Genomic DNA, 22,570 nt, shown 5'->3' with positions numbered 1-22,570 from the left:
TGGAGCAGAGCTGGGGTTTGGCACACTAATGCTCTACCTCTACATTGCTGGGAGAGGCCACTGAAAATATACAATCCCCAGACGGGAGCGATTTAGTGAAATTAAGAACAGACAGGGGGCATTGAAACAAGGAGGTGTCAAATGTTCCCCCTGCCCCACCAAGATTTTGATGTGGCTGCTATGTATACCTGTCTGTCTCCTCTTCACTGCTGTCTCGGTTTGAAAGTTAAAATGCACAGAAGGAGGGGAATTAGAGCAAAGACACACACACCCTCACAGACACACACATGCGCTTTTAATTGTGTGTTATTACCAGTTAATTTCAGCTTGTCCAAAGGCAGGAAGAAAACAGCCTACAGCGGGGCTTGGGCCTCCAGAGGTATTGTAAAACATAACATCCAAAGGCCTTCCTTGACTCCATTGCTTCCTCTAGCCCACAAAGAATGTATTAATTCACATTGTTTGATTTTTCCAGATGCTGTTTCTTTCCCACTGTAGTCCTTCTATTTTTTTTTGGTTAGAAAATAGACTCTGATGCATGAGTGAATGATGATGGTGCTGCCTTTTAGCACAGAACAAGCAAGAAGAAAATTAAGAAGTTAAGAGAGCTTTTTACGGGCCTAAGTATCTGAATGTCTCAAACAGAATAAGAATGTTTTATTTTAATATATCAGAAGCTTGAAGGCTTCAAGGGAATCACAGCATCACTTGGGCTCACAGGAATTAAAGGCGGAGCTAAGGAAGATTTATATTACATGAGGTTTTGGGAAGTTATCTTTCTCCGCCTCCTCTTTTCTAGTAGTAGTAATGGTACAGAATGTGAAACAAAGGTGTTGCTGAGGCAAATTAGTAAATTAAAGGCAAATGAATTACCATACTGTATAAATCTGCAACTGCCAACTGATAGGATAATATTTGCATTTCCTTGTTAATTAGGGGAATAGGAAAAAAAACTAGGAGATAGAAGACATAATATTTAAAGCATTAGGATAGTGCTTAGACTACCAGCATTTAAAAATACAGGGATAATGTGGGATTCATGGACCAGTGGGAATCTTATCTGTACCTATTAAATTAATCAAATGGCAAATAAAAATAAAAAAGTAACAGGAATATGTGAGCAGATAAGATTTGACACAGATTTTGCCAAATCATACCTCCCTAATCTCTCTGAATCTTTGCCCATGCCCACAGCAGGGTGTACAAAAGGGAACCAGCCAGCCATCGTTCTACACTTCCAGTAAGCCCTGAACAAAATACATGAAGCTAAGGAAAAAAACCAAATCATCATGCAAGTTAAGCTGAATATTTCCATCAATCAAAACCGGCTATAACATAGGAAGCAAAGTATCCTCTATACCTAGTGAATAAACAATTACTCACATAAGGATTAAATGGCTAGCTTTTGTCAAAGCTAAAGGTTTACCATTGAGATGCTCCATTTAGTAGGATCAGTGTCATTACTTGCTATACTGCTATTTCTGTATTACCATTACTACTGCGCTTACTGTACAAGTGAGCAGTGTGATAAGAAATAAACAGAGGACATAGCATTATTTTTTTCACCGTGTGAAAAGAGCATTTTGGGGAGGTTCACATGGTTGCAAACAGACTACTGAGTAAAAAAATGACAGCTGAAATTCAATGTTGATAGAATATTTCTGTACACATATTGAAAGGGAAAAAAAACCCTTTTTTTCAAAGAGCCCTAAATTTAAACACTGATTCAGAGGGAAATCCTAGTTGGTAGTTCACTGAGGGTGTTCTGTTAATGTGAAGCTGTGGATTAAACCCTGGATGGGATTTAATGTGATGGATAAGGAATAGTAGAGAAGAATGCTGTTGCTTGTATCACTACTACCTCTTCCCCTGGGACCGCATAGGTGGGACTGGTTGTTTTGTCTGCAGGGAGAGAGGGGATTTGGAAATGAGCTCAGAAATGACTCTGACTCATGGGTGGAGAAATTGGAAAGCTGAGATTTGTTTCTCTTTGAAACGGAGAGAAAAAAGAAAGAGTCATGATAAAAGTGGAGAAAATAATCAGTGTACCCTCTCGCACACAGCAAAAAGTGGGCACTCAATGAAAATTAAAGGCAGCTGATTCCACAGCACAAACAGGCAAGTTTCCTGCTCCCGGGGGCTCATGCTGCCTCTGGACCACTTTGCCAGAGGATACCACGCAGGCCAGGAATTCAGCAAAGTCTGAGGAAGCACTGAGCTTTCCTTTGGACAGTAAGGCTATCTGCAATTACAATAACTAATGCCAAGAAAAATAACATTAAATACAAATATAGGAACTCGTACTTCAAGCCAGTCACTCACTGTCTTAGAGATTATACTGCAATCTTCATTAGACCATGGTCAGGGCAGGTAATACGTCAGGTTATTGTGAACTCTGTCCAATATAGGACAGTGAGCAGATGGATCAGGGGGCTGGGCCAGAAAAGCAATTCCCATATTGTTACCCTGCCTAAGCTATAAATACACATTTTTGCAAGGCCATCTGATAGCAAATTTAGTGTCAGTTTTAACAGCCATGGCTTTCCTCCTGTATTTTGCAATTGATTTTTATTAAGAAGTAAATAACTAGGATTTTCTAGACTGAAGTTTGATCACGATTTTTATCCGGAGAGCTGCTGGTAAATATACACATTTTTAAATGACTATACTCATTTTAAAATCAGATTGTCTCATTAAATGATGGACAATGGCCCAGGAAAGACAGGCACCCCTTTAAATTCTCTGTTTGTGCTCCCTAACTTTTAACAACACACAGGATCCAGGATCCAGACAGATAGGATGTTTGGTATCTTTTATTTTCTTCAAATACTCTGTATTTAAAATACTACTCCAGTGGTTTCTGACAACTGCTTAGGGCAATTTTGCTTAGCCTAGCGGAATGTCCTGGAAACTACTGGCAATGATTTAGCTCCCAAAATTGGAACACATTTAGCAGAGACAGAAAGCCTATGAACAAATAATGGACAAATGCCAGAGTAAATAAATGCGGTTCGTGAGCTGTGGTCAGAAATGTCTCTCTTTCAGTATGCAGTGCAGATCTTTTGCCAACATTTACCATAAAGTTATTACACAAAGCAGTTTTTCCTCTCAGTAAGACAAACTCAATGAAAGACTGCTTCTAGTCTAGCAGCCTGCCATTAAGGCTGCAATAGCCTGTCATGCCAGGAGAAAACCTGTGTGCAGTGGACTCGTTTCAAGCTGCGCTTTTCATTTTGTTAGTCGGGCTTCTGTGCAAAGAACCCAGGGTGAGCAAGAGATGCCTGACGGTTCAATATTCCTTCAGGAGACCACGATGAACCACAGGGCGACTTCTGGTCCTCTATCTCCCAAACCCAACTCTTGGCCCATCTACACAAGTCCTAAAGCACTTTATGAGGCTGTTATTATGGATAGAGGCATTGCAGGCACGGCAACCTCAGACCCAGCAGCATCACTGTCTTCTTTGAGTGACTTATCAGGATGTCCAAGAGATGAAAGGGCAGATGTGAAGTGGGGGCACAATATTGTTGCTGCTTCTTTCTGAAATCAGCTCCTTCACCATTTTTGCAGGATAATTTCAAGTATTTGCATTGTAAAGACCCCATACAGGTTTTTGGTGCTTTGTTCTGCATGCTGGTTGTGGATGAGACTTCTGCTCTACTCTCCTGTAGCTTTCGCCATCTTTGGAGAAGGCAACTGATGTAATCTTCGCAATCCTGCAGAAGAAACCAAAGAATTTGCAGAGCCTCTCTGTACCGTTAGGAATCCTGACTCCAAAGCTAAAGAGCCAGAGGTGGCTGGTTTTGGCTGCTCTCCCACCAAAAATGCCTTTCCAGCTACCAACCTTCCATGCAAGAACAGAAGGAAAAGAAGTTTGGAGGAAGGGCTCGGTCATTCTCAGGCAGTTTGGGGTTGAACCAACACCAGGGTAAGATAGATGAGAGAACCAAAATTATATTGTTCTGCTCTGAGTAGTTTTCCTTGTACTAATAGCTGGAAATGCAGAAACAGAGGCTAAATTAACATCTGCATGCTGCCTATCAGTGGTAAGCCTCAGAGTGTATCAGCCCAGGCACACTGCCACACAGAATAATTATCAGCCCCATCCCTTGGCACATGAATGAGAGAGCATCTGGTTGAAAAAGTGAAATCTGAATTTTTGTTTCAAACCTTGCCCAGCCTGTCTTCCTATGCACGCAGACATATAACCACACACTGTCCCCCAACAGTTAGAGAAACACATGAGTTGAAGCAGAAGAGGAATCCTAATAGAAATAGTTAATCGGAATCAGTTGTCATGTACAACTTTGTGAAACCCTTAATAAATGTTGTTCTAGCAGTGTCCTGGATTTTCAACACTGACAGGATCCAAGCAAACAAAGCTAAATGATTTTGGTAATGCCAGCCAAAAGCTGAAGTTACAGGGTTAGAAATCATCCTATTTTTAAAATTTGGAATATTTCTATATATAAAAACCTCTAAGCCCACTCAGGCATTCTCTAACAGGGACTGAACAGATTTGCTTTACTCTAACCCCATTCCTTTAATGAACATGCATCATTCTGTGCTGTGCCTGGCAGATGTAATAATAGCAATGTCTGGCGAGCTTCTGCAAGGAGCCCTGCAATAAAAGCACCTTCCCCTCCCGCCAAGTTAAAAGAGAACAGGCTGACATGTATTGGAAATGCACGGGCAATATAATGATAGCAAATTGCTTTGGAAAGAAAAAGGTTCCGTGGTGCACATGTCATTTCAATCCCCGGCTATGAGGCAGTGCTTCAGCTCCATCCTTTGTGTCTCCCTCCACATCTACCCCCTCCCTCATGCTGCTTTTGGGGAGAGCTCACCCCGTGCTGTAGATCAAAAGCATCTTCTTCACTACAAAGGAGAAGAGAGCCCACAAACACATGCTGAGCACCCCCAACCTCAAAAAGGGGGAGCCTTCTTTCCCTCTTCATCACTCTTTTAAGAACACATTGGAAAAATTCATTCCTTTTGGTCCCTGCCGATGAATTCCTCTGACTGGGACGTTCCTGCTAGTGCCTGTTTCCCTGCTCAGCCCTGTCCGGGCTGTGCCATGAGGCTTTTGTCACAACAATGGTTCTTCTGAGATGGTGACAGAACATCTTCTAACACCCAGGAAAATGGGGCTTAGCCATTATTTCTAGAATATATTTAAGCCCTTTGGGAGGTTGCTATTGAAAAGGGATGTTGATTATCATTTTTTATTCGGATGTCTAACAAATATAAAGATTGTCTGCTGCACTGAGGAGGAGTTTAGTTTTCAATACGCCGAGTGGTTTGCCACTGTGGGTCCAGAGCTGCCAGGCACGGAGGGGGAGATCACGTTATCCCCTCATCTATCCCTCTGGACTCTTTCCTCATCCACACTCTACTTCCTTGACCCCTGGGCTGTGTTTGTGCAATTCAGAATGCCTTTTATAAAGCACTGTTCTTATTTTTGCTCAAAACTCTTCAGCTTTTTCAGCTGTGTGAAAAAAACCCAATTGCGAAATGGTGTAAATCACACTCATCCACCTTTCTGATGTGTAATGCGGTCAGAGTATCTGGACATTGTCAGGGCATTGTAGCGCGTATCCCAGAGTGACTTTGTTGTAAGAAAGGAGTTTAATTTTTTCCTCTTTTGTAACCTTGTGAAATTTCCACATTAAAAAGCAATCACATCTTTCAAACCAGCAATGATTGTGTTTGTCATAATGGCTGCAAACCCCCAGTGTGCAGAGCTGAGCTTGTTTTCACTAAAACGAAATCAGCTTTCAAAATAAATGATCTGCAACAACATTATATTCCCCAAATCTTATAATCCTATTAACAGAGGTGATTTTTTTTTTTCATTGCCACTAGACTGACAAGATTGGACCCATTTCAAGGGGGAGAAACAGAAAGTCGGTTGAGGATGTAGCCAAGACATGCACTGCAAGCCGAGGACCAGCCCTGCCAGGGCCTGTGGTTAGAAGCTCTTAACGACTATTGTAAGCCCTTAAATGTAATCATCTGTATTTCACCTCCACCTAATGTACTTCATGTGTAGCATGTTTATCTGTTCGCACAGTCTTTGAAAAGACTCAACAAACAGCCCTGTTTGCAGGCGCGAGAGACAAGCGGGTTGCCCTGACTCTCCCAATGAATGAGACTTCTATCAAAAATGACACAGCGGTGCCAATGTGGTGAAGGGAAATGTCTCCAGATTAGCCTGGGCAAAAAACTCTTTGCCAGAAGTGGAAATTACGTGGTAATATCAAAAGGCAACTTTACTTATATATAATTCCAGGTTTCTCTGCAAGTATTTTTTTTGGAGGGAAGTCAGGAGGTCTCAATCTTGGGCTGCTTTTGCTGATCCTGCCCTCTGAGCCCTTCCCATGGAGGGAACCAGGGCCCCCTCCTCTTATGGGCACTGTGCACCTTGGAGTCACTTCACATCCAGAAGGAGCATGGGAGGGTCACAGTCCCCCTGCAATGCCTCTGTGCTGATGTCCATTTGGGGGTTGCACCAGCTGGGTGCATCCCCGCCTCTGTGAACCCGGTGTTTCTGACGAGAGGAAAGCTCCTGCGGGCACAGTGTGTCGGCAGCTGCCTGGGGCTGCTGGGCATTGGCTTGCAGCATTTTCAATACAAAAGTGTAAGGCTCCTCCAGCTGCACTCGGGGTGCTCAGCAAAGCCTGGGGAGAAACCTGGGGTGCTGTGTGGCAACACACATGGGACCACTGAGGCTCAGACCCCCCAAGCCCTCCAAGACACCTTTTACCGCAATGAAACGCTGACTGGGGAATGTAAACACAACCTTTATTTTTAAACAATTTCCTTTTATTAGTTCAGCAGGGCAATAGTGGTTTCCCTCCGCTGTACATCAGATGCTGACAGGTCCCTGCAGAGGCAGGAAAACTGGGCTCTGCACAGTATCCTCTAGTCAGAAGCTGCCGCTGTGATAGTGGCTGCACGAGTGCCACTGCTCCCTCTGTTATTTACTAAATGGCTTTGCAACGTCTTTACGTGAAATTTAAAACTATAAACCCATTAGGTTATAAAGTAAATAGGCATAGCCATCTCTGAGAAAACATCACACCTGCTTCTCTTCGCCTTGCTTCTCACTCATGCTGGCAGCTGAAATGTATTTTTGACCGACCCTGTGATGAATAAATCACTGACATTGGGTCAGACCTCCTACCACTGGAAGCCAGGAGAGATCTGCTATCGATAGTGCTGAGAACCCCTCAATCAGTATCGCAATCCTAGTGATTTAAAAACCAGTGCTGAGATCCCTGGAATAATGGGCTTGGCTTAAAAATCAGGAGAAATTTAGATCTAGGAAATGGGGGCTTGATTTTATCTGATTTTTGATTTTTAAGCCTCCGGAAGATTATACGGCTGAGTTTTGCTCTGTAACCGGGAAGATTTGAGGCTTCAAAAATTAAGCAAAGGAAAGCTGATATTCTGCCAGACTGCTTCTGCCAGGAACTGGGATTTCAATGGGGCAAACTATCCCAAGACTCGTGACAAAATCTTCAGGTCTGCAGCATAAGCAGGCCCACAGTCTGGTCAAAATGTTCACATACAGCTCCAGTTTGGCAGATACGTGAGCTTCTTGGGAATTGTGTGCAAGTTCCTGGCCCCGTGGATGTAAATGGGATCTGATATATAAAATTGCTGTTTGGGCAGGTAATTTCAGGATCAGACTCAAAAATTATTACAGTCTCTTCCACTATTATGATTTTAATAACTGCAGCTAGAGGTATGAATTTTCCATGCAAATTGCTGTTGGGATGTTATTAGCCTTGTGATAACAAAGAAGTGTACCTGTCGAGAACAGATCCAAACTGCATCTGTTCACTGTATTCACTAAATACCCCTCAGGTGTAAGTCCAGATATTTAAATTAATAATATGAATAAGGCATGGATTTGCCTACAGTTTCTCCAGTGCACTTGGCTTAGGCATGGATTCTTTTCTGACCAAATATTTTATTATACATAAAGGCAGATTTGAGAGAAAGCCATAGGTATCTCAACAAATCTGCTCTGGACTTGTCTGCCTTCCACTTACAGACCTCCTGGCAGAATCACGGTGTAACTTTGTTTGGAAATTACATTTAGATAGTGCCTGTTGCATAGTTAATTTTCATTTTACAAAAGAAGTGGTTCAAAAGGCTGTTTAGTTGTAAGTATTGAAAGAATTATTAATTCCAGTAATATCATTACAAACACCTAAAGCTGTGTATAAAAGATCCCTCTTCTGGCTTCTGCCCTCATTTTTGAGGGGTTTCAGACCACTTGATATCTGGATTTGTTAAATGCTGTCTTGCTTCTCCAACTGCCAGAGCAAACCCCTCATCTAAATGCTGGAGGGGGCAGAACGAGTGCAGACCGCTGTGTGCAGAATTAAACATTTGGATAAATATCTTGCTGAACTGGAATCTTTCTGGGAAGGGCTGGATGTGAGCACTGAAGTCCGATGCTGAGGGTGGGGTTATATAATCTTTTTCTTTTCAGAGCTCTTCACCATCCAAAAGAAATGTTGCAATTAACAAATGAACGTAGGCAGGCAATAAATATGGGAAGAAGTCTAGGTGAGATTTGCAGAGGAGCAAGGGAGATGGAGATGTGCAAGTCTCACTTTTTATTTGGCATTGGGTAAGATTGGATTCTTAAGCAAGTGTGATAACGTCAGTTTACACGCTAGTTTCTAGCTATTGAGATTTTACCATAAACAACGGTAGAAAAAGTACTGGAATAATTATGAAAAATATACTGACATTTTACTTTTAAGAAATTTCAACTTTTTTTTTTCTTTCCTGAAGAAACAGTTTTCTAAAGCAATTTACTCAGACAATAATAGAAGTATATTTATGTAGCTGAAAAGATTAGCAACTCTCTTGAGAGAAAACAACAGATTCCATCTGCCCATCGGGGAACTACCGTGGCCCGCAGCTGCAGAGCGAAAGAATAAGATCCACATAAGCTCGTGCCAAGAAGATCCGCCTTGCACCCCAGCTCACCGGACTGTCTTTTACTGGCAGCCCTTCTGCAAACCCTGACTGCTGCGCATATAAGCTAGCCTGGTGTTTGCACTGCAGAAGTGTTCAGTCAGCATAGCATAAACTTATAAAGTGCTCTCCAAACAGGCAGAGGGCTCGATGAAGTTTCCTCTCCAGTTGTTCCAAAGCCCCGGCCAAAAATCTTAGTAGGATTTCCCGGAGGAATTACAAATCAAGCACGGCAGAGCTGCAGCCAGACGCCAAGGCTGGAGGTTTGTGTCTTTTCTGCTCTCCCCCCATGGCTCCTGGGATGGACCCCATTGCTGTGGGTGAGCCGAGACTGTCACCAGCTCTGCTCAGCTGCTCTCACCTTCGCGCCAACCTCCTCGCCCTACTTTTCTCTGCCGGCTCTCACCTCAGCATTACCACCTTCCATGGTTTCAAAGTGATCCTCTAAATCAGTGGTGTCAAACTAATTTTCACCGGGGACCACACCAGCCTCGTGGTTGCCTTCAAAGGGCCGAATGTAATTTTAGGACTGTATAAATGTCCCGTAAGTCCTAAAATTACATTTGTCCCTTTGAAGGCAACCGTGAGGCTGCTGTGGCCCTTTGACACTCCTGCTCTGAAGTGTATTTTTAAAGGCTTGGTGCCTAGAGCCATTTAATTACATTATAATCTCAGCTTTTGTTTAAAAAGAAATGTGCTAGGCCCTCGTGATGGCAGGGAGAAGATTGTACATTTGAACCTTTGGGGCTCGTAGAAGTCAAAAAAAATACCTAGTGCATATATATTTAATTTCATGGTCTGGGGTGGAAGACTAGAGTTTTATAGTATCACAAGATTGGCAACAGCGAACGTGGTTTCAAACCAAGCTAAGGAGGCTTTTTTAACATAGTTCCAACAGGACTGATTTTTCTTCTTTGGGCCCTTGTTTTTTTCTGGAGCATGATGTGCTTGTGGCTTGGCAAATGAGTCTCTCTGGATCATTGTAATGCTTTATTGGTGCATATAAGACTATTGGGACAACAGCTGTAAACCAGAAGTGAATTCTTATTTTCTTTTTGTTTCCTACTCTGGCATGGTAGACATTATAACCTTGGTATTTTCTGAAAAGGCAACAAAAAAGTCTTACATTTCCTGGTATGAAAAATACGGGTAGAGAAAACAAACACCTCCAATCAGCAGCTTTTTTAGCTTAATGTCCTGTTCTGGGGTGGATGCCTGAATACCTTTCTGTGCTTGCAAAGCCACATATTTCATTCTGAATCTTACTCTGAATGTAGGGGTCATATTAGGCCAAATATGATTGTCCTCAACTAGATTTGATCTGCTTTCTGTGGTAGGAGAACAGGCTTCCAAAAGCTCTGTTGAGAGGGCTCACTACCTTTCTGCAGCTTTCTCAGCTTACGGGGTCATGTTTTTCTTTTCTCCCTCTGTTTCCAACTCATGATACTGCTTTTAGAGGATGACAAAAGTCAGGTTTTCATTACCAACACAGGCAAAATAGCAAAGAGCATGTGCAGGTGCTGCAGCGGGAGAGAGGGAGAGGCTGAGGTTATGTGCCTCGCATGGGCTCCACACTCAAGAATGACATGAGAAATGCTTCAGGGGGTTTTACACGTCATGTTTCTGCCCAGCATCCTTAGAGAGAGGGTTACCCAGAAATCTTTCCCTTTTGTTGTTGTTGGTTCTGTTTTGGTAGATGTCAAGGTATTAATATAGAACAGCTTGATGCCTGTGGTATGCAAGTCCTCTGCGATAAAGCTATCCCTGTGTGAGGTGGATCAGGCCTTCGTGCAGGAATACAAGGTCTTTCTTATGCTTTTGACCTACCATGTAAGTTACTGTACTTCAGAGAAACCCTTAGGTATCCAGGCTTGCTAGGATGGGATCATGAAGAGTTCAAATGACCTAAAGACCATTGCCCTGCATTAGCCAAGACAGGTGCATGTTGTAATTTGCCAGCAGTGACACAACTTCATCAGCCACAGGCACATAAACATGAAAAATCCCCAAACAACCAAAAGTAACAATCTTACCAGCAGGTCTTGGGAGGTTATTCTCCCACTCTACTCCGCCCTGGTGAGGCCCCATCTGGAGTAGTGTATCCAGTTCTGGGCTCCCCAGTTTAAGAAGGACAAGGAATTACTGGAAGGAGTCCAGCGGAGGGCTACAAAGATGATTAGGGTTCTGGAGCATCTTTCTTATGAAGAGAGACTGAGAGAACTGGGTCTGCTCAGCCTGGAGAAGGCTGAGAGGGGATCTGATCAGTGCTTACAAGTATCTCAAGGGTGGGTGTGAAGAGAATGGGACCAGGCCCTTGTCAGTGGTGCTCAGCGATAGGATGATGTGAGCTCAGTAGTCTTTATGCTCACATTAGCTACCCTCCAGCTGTAGTCCTTCTCATGAGGCGGAAATGGTTTTATAGTTTCACTCCTTCACTAGGCTGGCAGTGTCTTGCGCCGACACATTTGTCCTGCTGTTGACTCTGGTGGGAGTGAAGGACTGGAGGTGCACAGCTCTGATGGTGAAGCACCAGTCGCGGAGGGAGCAGAGGATATCTGTGTGGGCAACGCTGGCCTCTAAGGGAGGTGTGATTTATGGAGACACTCTCCTTTTCCACCAGAGTGGTGGGAGGAAGGCAGACCCCATAGTTGCTGGAAAACATTCTGAGAAATCTCAGTAAGTGGTTTCTTGGCCTCAGTGTGGGCTTTTTCCACTTAAAGGTACAATATAACACTTAAGCTATGAAATGCTTGGTTCAGGAATTTCTGCCTTATGCCTTAAACATGGGTGGCACTTAATAAATGAAGTGTTACCTCTCTTCCCCACTCCTCACATTTTTTTTTCTTTTCTTGTTGATCAGTCTCTCAGTACAACTGCAGAACTCATACACCTTCGCTCCAGGTAACCTCTGATCACCTCTCAGTCTTCCCCCATGAAAACTTCTCTCTTTGAGTTTTCATTTTCAGTGCAAAAATCTGCTGTGCGTGGAAAGTGACAGGATGAAAGAAGCACAACTGGAAGGAAAGTAAAATTGAAAAGGCATGGGATCAGCTGTGCTGACTTTTGTTCAATGTTTATTTATTAAAGGCCTCCATATTTAAAATGTAGGGGAAGCTGCTGCAGAATGTGCCATCTCCTGCACCAGGTAATCTAAGACTGCTGAAACGATAGCTGATAAAGCTGGTTTAAGCTTAGTACAGAGTATGCTCAGTGTTGAGTGTGTTTGTTAGTTTTGGATGGAACTTCTTCTCTTTTAGCATTTAACTGGTTGACATTTTTTGCTACTTCATTAAGACACTGGCTGAGATCGATCTCCCTTGTACCTGACGCTGAGTGCTCTCTGTCACAAAGAGCTTCACCTCTAGATACACAAGATAGCATGAGAAGGGAAAGGAAATAGAGGAATAAATAGGTGCAGGAATTTGTCCTAGGATAAATGGCAGGATGGTAGCAGTGGTGTGATGAGAAACTACGTCTCTGAGCACCTAAGTCAATGCCCTTTCCACTGCGCTACAGTAGCAACAGCAATGAATCCTGCTTACAAGGGGGTAATTTTGGTATTCATATCAAGATCAACCAACACACCATGTCCGGTAGAGACGACTCAGAATTCATATATACAAAGGGCACATTTGTTACAAATTCACTGAATCCTTTTAACCTTTTTCCATTTATGTCTGAATATTAACACTTGGAAATACACAGAACTAGGGCTTAAGCTAGAAGAACTAGATTATGGATGTTACTGTGCTCCTTCTAGTTCATTAAATGGCATGCAAGGTAATTATCAGTCACTGAGTTTCCCCTTCTCAGAGATACACCAAAGGGGCTTAATTATTTCTGCAAAATCTGAGAGGAAAAAGAAAAGAGAGACAGATTTTTAAAAACAAAAGTAACAAAGCTGCAGTGCAAGCACGCTGTTCCATAGAATAGAATAGAATAGAATAGAATAGAATAGAATAGAATAGAATAGAATAGAATAGAATAGAATAGAATAGAATAGAATAGAATCATCTTGGTTGGAAGAGACCCTCAGGATCAGCAAGTCCAACCATAACCTAACCTAACTCTAGCACTAAAACATGTCCCTAAGAACCTCATCTGAACACCTTTTAAACACCTCCAGGGACGGTGACTGCACCACTTCCCTGGGCAGCTTGTTCTAATGCCTGACAAACCTTTCTGTGAAGACTTTTTTTCAAAAGGACCATGGGCCATGCAGCCCTGCAGAAGATAAGCAGTGACTTCACATGGACATGAATGAGCTGTAATGTCCAGTGATCAGAGTGAGCAGAACTTACTCTTGGATGTGACAGAGGGAAAACAACTATTTCCTTACCTTCCTCGCTCTGGCAGGTGAGGCAGAGAAGGACGGCAGGTTGCTCGGTGGCCTGGCTTGCAGAAGAGCTGGGGTTCATTTTCAGCTTGGGCCAGCCTCTTTGTGTCTCAATGTTTACCTCTGTAAAAGAGACCAGTAGCTTCATCCTTTGTAAGAACTTTGAAGGCTCTATATGGGAAAGCTGTTCCAGGTGTATTGATTCCTATTAGTATGATTTGGTTTTGTGCAGGAAAACCTCAGAGCAGTACTTTGTTTTCAAACAGCTACCATCTAACTTATTTTTTTTTCTGCTAATGGTACTGCTTGCCCTCTTGATCAAAAGATACATTTTAAAATAAAGCCTGGTTTATTTTTTTTGGCACAAGTAAAGCTTTAGACCATTTCCAGATGACCACTGTATAAACAATAGCGTAAGGAAAACAGCAAATTTTGAATACGAAGTTTCAAAGAGCTTCTTCACAAAGGACAGCCCTCACAGTTTGCCTGTGAGGAAACTGGAGGGGCAGGGCATGGCCACCTACCGCTGAATGCAGCTCCTTTCTATATGTCTTTTTCCTTTTCTTCTGGCAGGTCATTAGTCACGATGACAAAAGTATTTACCAGGTAACTTGAAACAGGCAGTATTCACATCAATGGGGAGGAATTCGACAAAGATTTCCACATCAGGCATCTTTCATCTGACCCCATTCTCTCTCCCAGAGTGCTTGATCAGACCCACCTACGTGGTGTGGACAACACATCAGGGAAAACCCTTGTGTTGGTAGAGGGTAACTTAGATGACCCATCAGCTCTTCTTTTCCGATGCCTTTGCTCATTCTGAAGCACATACCTGAGCATGCTCTAGCAGTGCTAAATGCCTACACTTGGATAGACCAGTGTGGAGATGTGGGATGAAGATGCATCTGAAATATGGCGGTTTCTCTAGAAGGAGCTGAGCCTCTCGTGAGTGTCCCATGGCAAAGCAAAGCATTTTGGCAGAACTCCAGAGCATAAAATTATCTCTGACAAGGAGATGGAGAGAAGGTTGCTATGGCCATCTGAATAGTGAAACCAAACACAAGTAGGAGTAAACTGAAGAAAATTCCCCTTCTTTCATATCCTGTGTGTCCCTTGTGATTGTTTACTCTGAGACCATTTGTTCAGCTGCCTGTATGAATTAGCATGTGGATATCTGACTTTGAAATTCTGGTCTGAGACCTGATCCCACCATTTCTAACACTTGAAACACATGCTCCTGCTGTCTTTGTAGCTAAAATTAAACCCACAACCAAAAACGTGTCCTGCTGAAGTTAGGCATCGCACTTCTCAGTGTCTCAGCATAAGGTATTTTACATGTGGAATTGGCTGAACCCACTCTAACAGTGATAATTGAATCTAACATATTAATATTTACCATGGAAATATTACAAGACCACTAAGAAGAAGGGATACAGTTCAAATGCTCAGCTGGTATGTGTTCAGATTTTGTTGTTTAAGTATAAATAGCCCTGAAACACATGCTTGAGTCCAAATTGTGAAGCTTAGTGAGGGCAGCTTCAGGATCCAAACCTAGAACTGTGTAGGAATTTCATGGCTGGCCACTCTCACGGGTTGCCCTGCCCTTGTCCTGTCCACAGACAAAAATCAGGAGAAAAGGGCAGATTTCCAGCACTGATACCTGCATCAGCCCTTGCCAGGAAGAGCAGGCTTGTGGCTGTCACAGAACACTGGAGGTCTGAAGACCTTTGTTCCCTTCTTAACATCTCGACTTTGGGAACTTGCTCTGTCCTCAAGTCAAACTCATTCTTCTGTCTGAAAATGGGAAATAATACTTCCCATAAAGTGTGTATGGTACTCACTTACTTTGGTAACAACTGCTATGTAAAAACCAAATAGAGAAACAAAATCACCAGTACAAACCTATGTAGTTTTCTCAGTTTAAACGTAACTTTTTGTATCCATACTACTTCCTTGAAGCGAGAACTCCACTGAGAAGCCAGCCAGGGTGGTCCTAATGTGATAATTTTGAGTTTCTGGTGGCAAAAGTTTCCTTTTCTTTTCCAAACAAAAGTATTTTTCTTAATGCACTGAAAACCAGCCACACAAAGACCAACATTCCCCAGTGTTTGCATTAAAAAAAAGAGATGTACTCATAAAATGCAGACGACGGGCAGCTTTCCTGTAGTCACAAGTCAGCATATTCAAAGCACTAACATATGTTATTTGCTAAAAGCCAATACCTAAATTCAGATCAGTTCTGGCTCAAGACTACCCTTATTAGTCATTGAAAACACAACACCTTGTTCATCAGCTCTCAGATATAATTTTAAATAGCTTCACAGTTAATCTGAAGGCTATAAAATTTCTCAATTTCTTTCAAGTTGATTTTTCTCCTACATTTGGATTCTCCTCTAACTAAGATTCACTGTTGTTATATCCTCTATTTATGTCAATGTTTTGTAACTGTCATTGACCAAAATGATTTTTCTTGTCTACCAGGTCATCAGTGCCATCACAATTGCTTTGTTTATGTCAACAGTATTCATGATCCCTAAGTGGGCTTCCATCCCCGCGCTGTTCAGGCCCACAGCATTTAAACTTCTAACATCAGACAAGGATGGAGCCATTATAGCCAGTAATACTAAGGCACAAATAAGATTAAGGTAATAAAGATCAGATATCAAAGCAACTTCAACACAGCATATATCAGAGTTGTGGAAAGAAAGAATTTTTCTGATTCATCAGCAGCTCCAAAGAATAAAAAGCCTTTCTGACCACTTAAATGAAATACACTGTTTGATCCCTGAAAGAACTGTTTTATTTTGAAATTGAGATTTTTAAAAAATGTTTTCAATTTTATTTCAAAGAAAGTTGAAAGGCATCTCAAAACAAAAAGTTGGTTTTTAAAGAAACACGGAATCCTTAATTTTGAAAATGCTACAACAAAGGATTTTAATTTTCAGGGAATTTTTCCTCAGTTTTGTGCATGAATAAGTTGGTGAAATGAGACATTCCTGGAAAGTTTCAGTGTTGACAGTACTGCGTTTTTCATCCAGTAGAGTCCTAATGAAAAAACATTAGTCCATAATTTCTTAAATCAGATGCCATTCCTTCACTTTCCCTAAGACATTTATATTTTGAAGGTGAATGCACAGCTTTCCTCAGGAGGAAGACAACCCTCAGCAGAACAGACTTCCAAATATCATTATGTTCAAACCCAGGATGGATTGTTCCACACCACAAACTCTCAACATTGCATTGACTCCATGGAAAGTATGCAGCTCAAAGCAGAGTTTAAAATAACACGGCAATTTTACATCAATGCTACCCCATCAAAAATGTTTCATATTCTAAAATTAGGTGGGTAAACCATCAGCTGATGTCACCGAAGTTTAGCTAAAGTCAGTCTGGTTTCTTGTTGCCCTTAAAGACCTGCCAGTGTCACTGGACCTTGGTAGGACAGCAGGGCAGCCTTAGACTTGCAACGCTCTGTCCTTCTCATGTCTCAACTCTGGGGGGTTTAGAGAGGGATACAAACTTCAGTCTACTCAAGAAATGTAAGATGCTGCAGCATGCCTGCCTCCTTGTAGACAATTATGCCATTTATCTCTTAACTAGGTCTAATGTGAATTACTGTGAACAGTAAAATTTGAGGATTTGCTCTTTTTTGGAATTACACGGGTTACTTTCTTAGAAATAAAACTCATTCTTAGATGGGATCAATTCTGGGTTTTCCACGAGTTTAGCAGCTGGAGAGTCATTATTTTCCTTCATTGTCTTGAAGAACAGAAAGCCACTTCATAAGGTTGGAGTGTTACATACTTTTTGATACTGAAAGCCAAGTTGAGGGCATTACTGGTATAAATAATGGGTAAAAGAAGAGTCAAAATCACAGTTATATAACTGGTATACAGTGGTTTTCTTCTGAGACTCTCAAAGAGAGAATCATATCTACCCCTGCTCCTCTACAGAGGCAATGCTTTTGCAAGGATGTTTCATGCCATGCATGTGTGAAGGTGTGAATGTCCTACTAGAGTGTTAAGAGAAGAAATTCTGTAGTAATTACACTCATTTTAGAGAGCAACAGGCAACAGATACTTTTCAGATTTGTTTTTTTCTTCTGCTTCGAAGAAGAAATACTTTATCTGTAATTACTGTAAATTGTTTGTATCAGGAATACTGATGTGAAGAAGATTTACAAACGTTTTTATCAACTTCTCTGTGTGAAAGAAATGTTCCCTATGCCTTTATATCCTTTGCCCCATTACCACTCCATCTCTCATCATCCCTCTTGGAGAGGTTTGGTTTGGTGCTGGGCAGTCCGAGAACCACAGCCTTGATCTGCTGTTTCTGAATGAGGGCAGAAAGCATGCCTAAGTACTTACGCATTACAAACTGGAGGTTAGGGATAACATCCAAGTTAGCACACTATGCGACTTATTATGTAGCTTAATTAGTGTTCAGGTCATAGTCCCCTGAGATGCTTTAGATGCCCCAAAGAGCTTACACTGGGTCAGAGCTGTGAATCTGAGTCTTCTCAGGTTTAGCAAGCTCAGGTGTCTAGGTCCTTCTCTTCCTGAATGAACACTAGGCTGGTGCTATTAGCATTTCCTCCTCTTTCTCGTCATCAAAAAGAAATGTGTGTGCACTGGCCAAGTCACTCTGCCTCACTCCTGAATCAGGCACCGGTACAGGAGGGTGAGCTCCCACCTGAGAGATTCTCCTTCTGAATGCCTGGGAGAAGGACACTGCTTCACATGTGCCTCTGTCTTTGGCAGCTCCAGCTGACCACACCAAAGCCTTTCACAGCTCTGAATTTGATCAGTAGAGCCTAACTTGGCACCATGAATGTGCCTGCAGTCAGCTGCTTGATTTTTCAGTAGAGCAGGACTATGTTTCATGACGCCTCTGTTGCCCTTCCAATTAAGCCTCAAGAGACTATTTCCAGGATTGAAGTTGCAATCTGTCAGTCATGCCCAGCTTCTAGGTGCATAAAAAGCGAGGAAGAAGAATTCACTGAGCCTCCCCAAATCCCCATGTGAACATGAGCTTTCTCATCACTGAATGTCAAAGTATTAAAAGTTAATCCTGCAACTCTTCCTGCAGGACAAACAAGTCTCTGAGTCAGTTGTCCACACAGAAAAGAACCTCTTCCTCTCCAAAACAGGGGGCTGAAACTCTGAAACTCTGCTAGATGCACAGACACACATCCAGCAACCCACTGAAATCAGAGAACAATGACAGGGGCTATATACATAAATATATATATATATATTTTTTTTAAATGTATTTTTTTTTCTCTCTTGTCTCTTTGCCAAAAGGAGAATGGGTGGAGACAGACACTTTGGCTCCACGTTTACCTAAAAGCCCTTTCAAACACCCGGCACGTTGAGCAACACAGAGGCAGCAGTTTCTGTCTTCATTTCAGCATGTTGACAGAGAGAGAGGAGAATTTTAACTGGATCAGCTTGTTTCCTGTGGCGGGGTAGGGTTTGCATGGGTGTAGCAGGAGCAAGGTGGATGCACAGCCACGAACAAGGGCTGCCGTGACACAGGGAAGCAGCAGCAAACCTGGGCGTGTTTTCATGTGGATGAACTCCCAACTAATGCTCCAAATCCCAAACCGAATCCAAACCTGAGGTTGCCACATTAAAGTAGTGTGAGGCTCCAGGTCTGGCTCAAATCACGCTGAGATGCACAAGAGATCTTCTGCACAAGTGGAAAGGCATGGGAGCTCCAAACCACAAGGAAAAGGGCTGTTTGGTGAGATTCCTGCTAAAAACCACTTCCATATAGGGCCTGTTAACAAGGTCTATACTACGACATCCTGCCCGTCTCTGATTTTTCTACCAGTTCTCCATTGAGGAAACATTTGTGTCATTTTTCATGCTTGGAGCACTCAAAGTTGACCTTGTAGAGTGTCCTGCCCATCTGAAGAAAATGGCCAAGCCCGGGAAGCTGATGTGATCTGGAGGAAATAGTAACAGGAAGAAAAACTGGCCCCCGAGTGGAAAGCTACAGCATACTGCTTTCTTCTAAGGCAAATTTGCCAAGATGGAAATGTTCTGGAGGCAAAGGGATTACACCAAACATGAACCTGTCTTGCTGTGTTTTGTGAAAAATTGGGTGTGTAGAGTACAGCTGCCTTCAGGCACATTCTTCCTGCAAAACCTGTTCATCTTGGTAGAAAATAGGATTTACTGCCCTCAACTGCATCTTGAGAGCTCTGCTCCCATACAGGGTAGTGTTTGCATTATTAAAAATAATTTCTAGGATTATTTTAAAATGTATACAAATGGAAATAAATTATTTTCCTATCTCAGAAAGCACTGAAGACAATCCTGACTACAGAGATGAGAAGCCAGAGTACAGTGAGACTTACTGTGCATTTTCAGTGGTGTAAGATGTATCTGGTTTCTTACATAAACTTCACACAAAATTCATTCATGTGTGAGGCCCAGTATAACTGTTCCTTGCAAATGGAGCATCTGCTACTGCCAGTTTAAATGCATCTGTATGCACCCATACATAGACATTGAAATATTGTCAGTATTTATGACAATTTAATTTTTCCTTAATGACTGGTGCTGCTTGAACAGCACAAATGGCAAAAGTTCATGCTTCTGTTCTGTGATCACACTACACTTCTCTATTCCAATCAATGCCAGATACATCTGTAGATTATAAGGAACCTTTAAGCTATAAATAACCTCTCAATTTCCCTAAGGACAAATCAGTTATTTGCTTTTTGTTCACACAGACACATCAAATGACATCACAGATGCAAATTTTTATGTACCACTTCAAAATCTGAATGTCTGTCAATCTCATAAATCAAAGAACTACTGTTTCTTGGAAAACACTGTGAAAATGGATAAAATTCCAGATATGAATATCTAATCAGCTAGGCTTTAGCTGGATGAGTCACCAGCTCTCACGAGAGGTGGTTTTGTGATGCTTTGTGTTTGGTGCTGTGGCTTTGAGATCATCAGGTGCACTTCCCATAGTGACTCATAGATGCATTTGGACCCGAGGGGACGAGGTGAAAGGGGAGAAAGGATTTGTGCATGTGTGGGTATGTGCACAATGCAATCTGAGGCACACGATGAAGCAAGGCAGGCTCTCCTGCGCAGTCACTGGGGAGGAAAGGCTCCTTGGAAGACGGCTGGCCACAATGGCCAACCATAGGGGCACTGGAGGAGCCATTGTCTATATGGCCAAGATAGCTGGTACTCTAACATGTGAGATGTATAGGGTTACATGCTACAAACATCCCTCCCAGAGCCCTCAAAAGAGAAAAGCCAGCAAGGTTACTCACAGGCACAGGCAACTTCAGGTGGTTGCTTTGGATTCTGTGCTTCTGAAGTCCTGGGGAGCCTGCGCCTCCCATGCCTTGCATCCCTGCTGGCAAGCTGCCCCTGGTGAGCTGCTTTTCAAAAGCTGTTGCTTCTTTCAGCACACTGAGAGGAACAGATGCCTTTGATACGCAGCAGGGAGTGTTACCAGCCAGCACAAGACAATGTGCTCCACCCTGGATGGGAGTATTCCTTTCATGGGAGGATCTGGGGCAGCAGGCTTGGAGATGCAGAGCTAGGAGTTGAAATCCTCATTGGGAGAAGTGGGAAGCTCAACAGAGCAGTTGGCAATGCTGAAGACAAGGGCCTGGAGATAGGAGTTTGATAAATTTTTAGAGGAATTTAGGATTCTGCTTCTAAATCTGATAGTTCACCAAGAAAGAGAACAAGGGCTAGATTCTAATCTCAGCAATGTCATTGGAAATATGGATAACTGCACTGATTTCAACTAATTCTAGAAGGGGTAAACTTGTGTTACTAAAAGTACTGGTAAAACTCCCTGGGATTCAGTGAAGCTGAGAAATAACCTCATTGAGACACCAGCAGGGCAATTTCAGATGTCAGCATGTCAGACTCCAGAAACCCATCTGCATCCTTGCCTGCGTCCTGGTCAGTGATTTTAACCCAAATATGATATCCCATAGTTGCAGCTAAATCTGGGTTTCTGTATGTATTAATGTGAGGTTATGCTTTTGGAATTATTTGAATAGTCATGAAAAATAAAGCAATTCAGCTCATTGTCATATGCCAGTTGGCACACAGGACAACAGGACTGGAAAGGTACTTCCAGGGCCAGAGAACCCAACTCTACTTGATTGTGAGCACCGTCTCAAGCTTCTTCATGAAAGGGGAATATAAAAATGGTACACAGCATTTGAGATGAATTCTCACTGGGGACTCGTAAAATTTCATGAATGTGTCTTTATCTCCTTTAGTCACTAGTTCATATGGCTACTGCAAACACAGCCAGAAAAAAGAATCAGATCATTGATTTGAAATCAATTTGCAGCTGTGAAATTAAGCGTAAACTGTACAGAGATACTTTGGGTAAAATTGTGGCATTTGAGAATAGTTAGCTTTCTGTCAATATTTCTACTTCAGAGGTATTTAGAAGGTGGGTAGCTGAAATTTTGTTGTTACTTAAATTATAATGCACTGAACAATAAAGTATCTCTATCATCATCATGAAATTAAGACTTGATTATGTGTAGCATTTAAAATGATCAAATGACAATTATTCAGGTACCACCACCTGTAAAGCTTTTCAAATAATCTATAGTCAGTGAAGCTAGTAACACCTGTAATAACCTAACAACCTAAGATAAAACTTGTGTGTCCATAAATTAGCCAGGGTGAATCCTTGACCTAGTAACCACTACTAAGTTGCATGGTAGCAGGACAGTGGACAGTGGGAAAAGATGGCAAGATACTTTTGTATTGGCAGTCAGTGATGTGTTGAGGCAGGAGCCCATGGTGATGGATCCAGATACCGACTCACAAGAGATCCTCCCTGGCCAGCAGCTCCTGTTCCCTGCTGCCAGACACACTGGGGTGCACTATCCGTCCATCGCATGCATGCAGGTGAGTCACCATCAGGCGTGCAGCACATCCAGTCACACCACACACGTGGAGTCACTGGCTCATGCTCCCCTGCCCTGCCTGGGCTCCTCAACACTGCACAAGGCTCTGCAAACAAGTGCTCAGAAGTGCTGCCCCAGCATAGCTTGGCAGTGCTGGCCATGTTGGGAATCACATTACTCGCTTCCTTGTTGGGTCATATTGGGAATCAAACTGTTTCCTTGCTAACCAGGATTAGTGAAGGAGATGATAAGTACACGTGGAGTCTTTCAACATGTTTGTCTCAGGATACAAATCCACATCCCACATCATGCTTCAC

General features: G+C 42.5%; 1 long non-coding RNA gene across 1 annotated transcript; it reads right to left on the bottom strand.

Moving 5' to 3' along the window:
• Positions 1-2,800: 2,800 nt before the first annotated feature.
• LOC135578441 (uncharacterized) lies at positions 2,801-21,073 on the bottom strand. Its single transcript, XR_010470026.1, has 3 exons — positions 20,637-21,073; positions 13,340-13,459; positions 2,801-3,716 (listed from the first exon to the last, which is right to left on the bottom strand). It is a non-coding gene; the product is annotated as an uncharacterized LOC135578441 (long non-coding RNA).
• Between the last annotated feature and the right edge of the window lie 1,497 nt (positions 21,074-22,570).

Source organism: Columba livia, chromosome 2 (genome assembly GCF_036013475.1).
Source record: "Columba livia isolate bColLiv1 breed racing homer chromosome 2, bColLiv1.pat.W.v2, whole genome shotgun sequence".
In the NCBI taxonomy this organism is placed as follows: domain Eukaryota; kingdom Metazoa; phylum Chordata; class Aves; order Columbiformes; family Columbidae; genus Columba; species Columba livia.
This window is presented reverse-complemented; position numbering and strand designations above follow the sequence as displayed.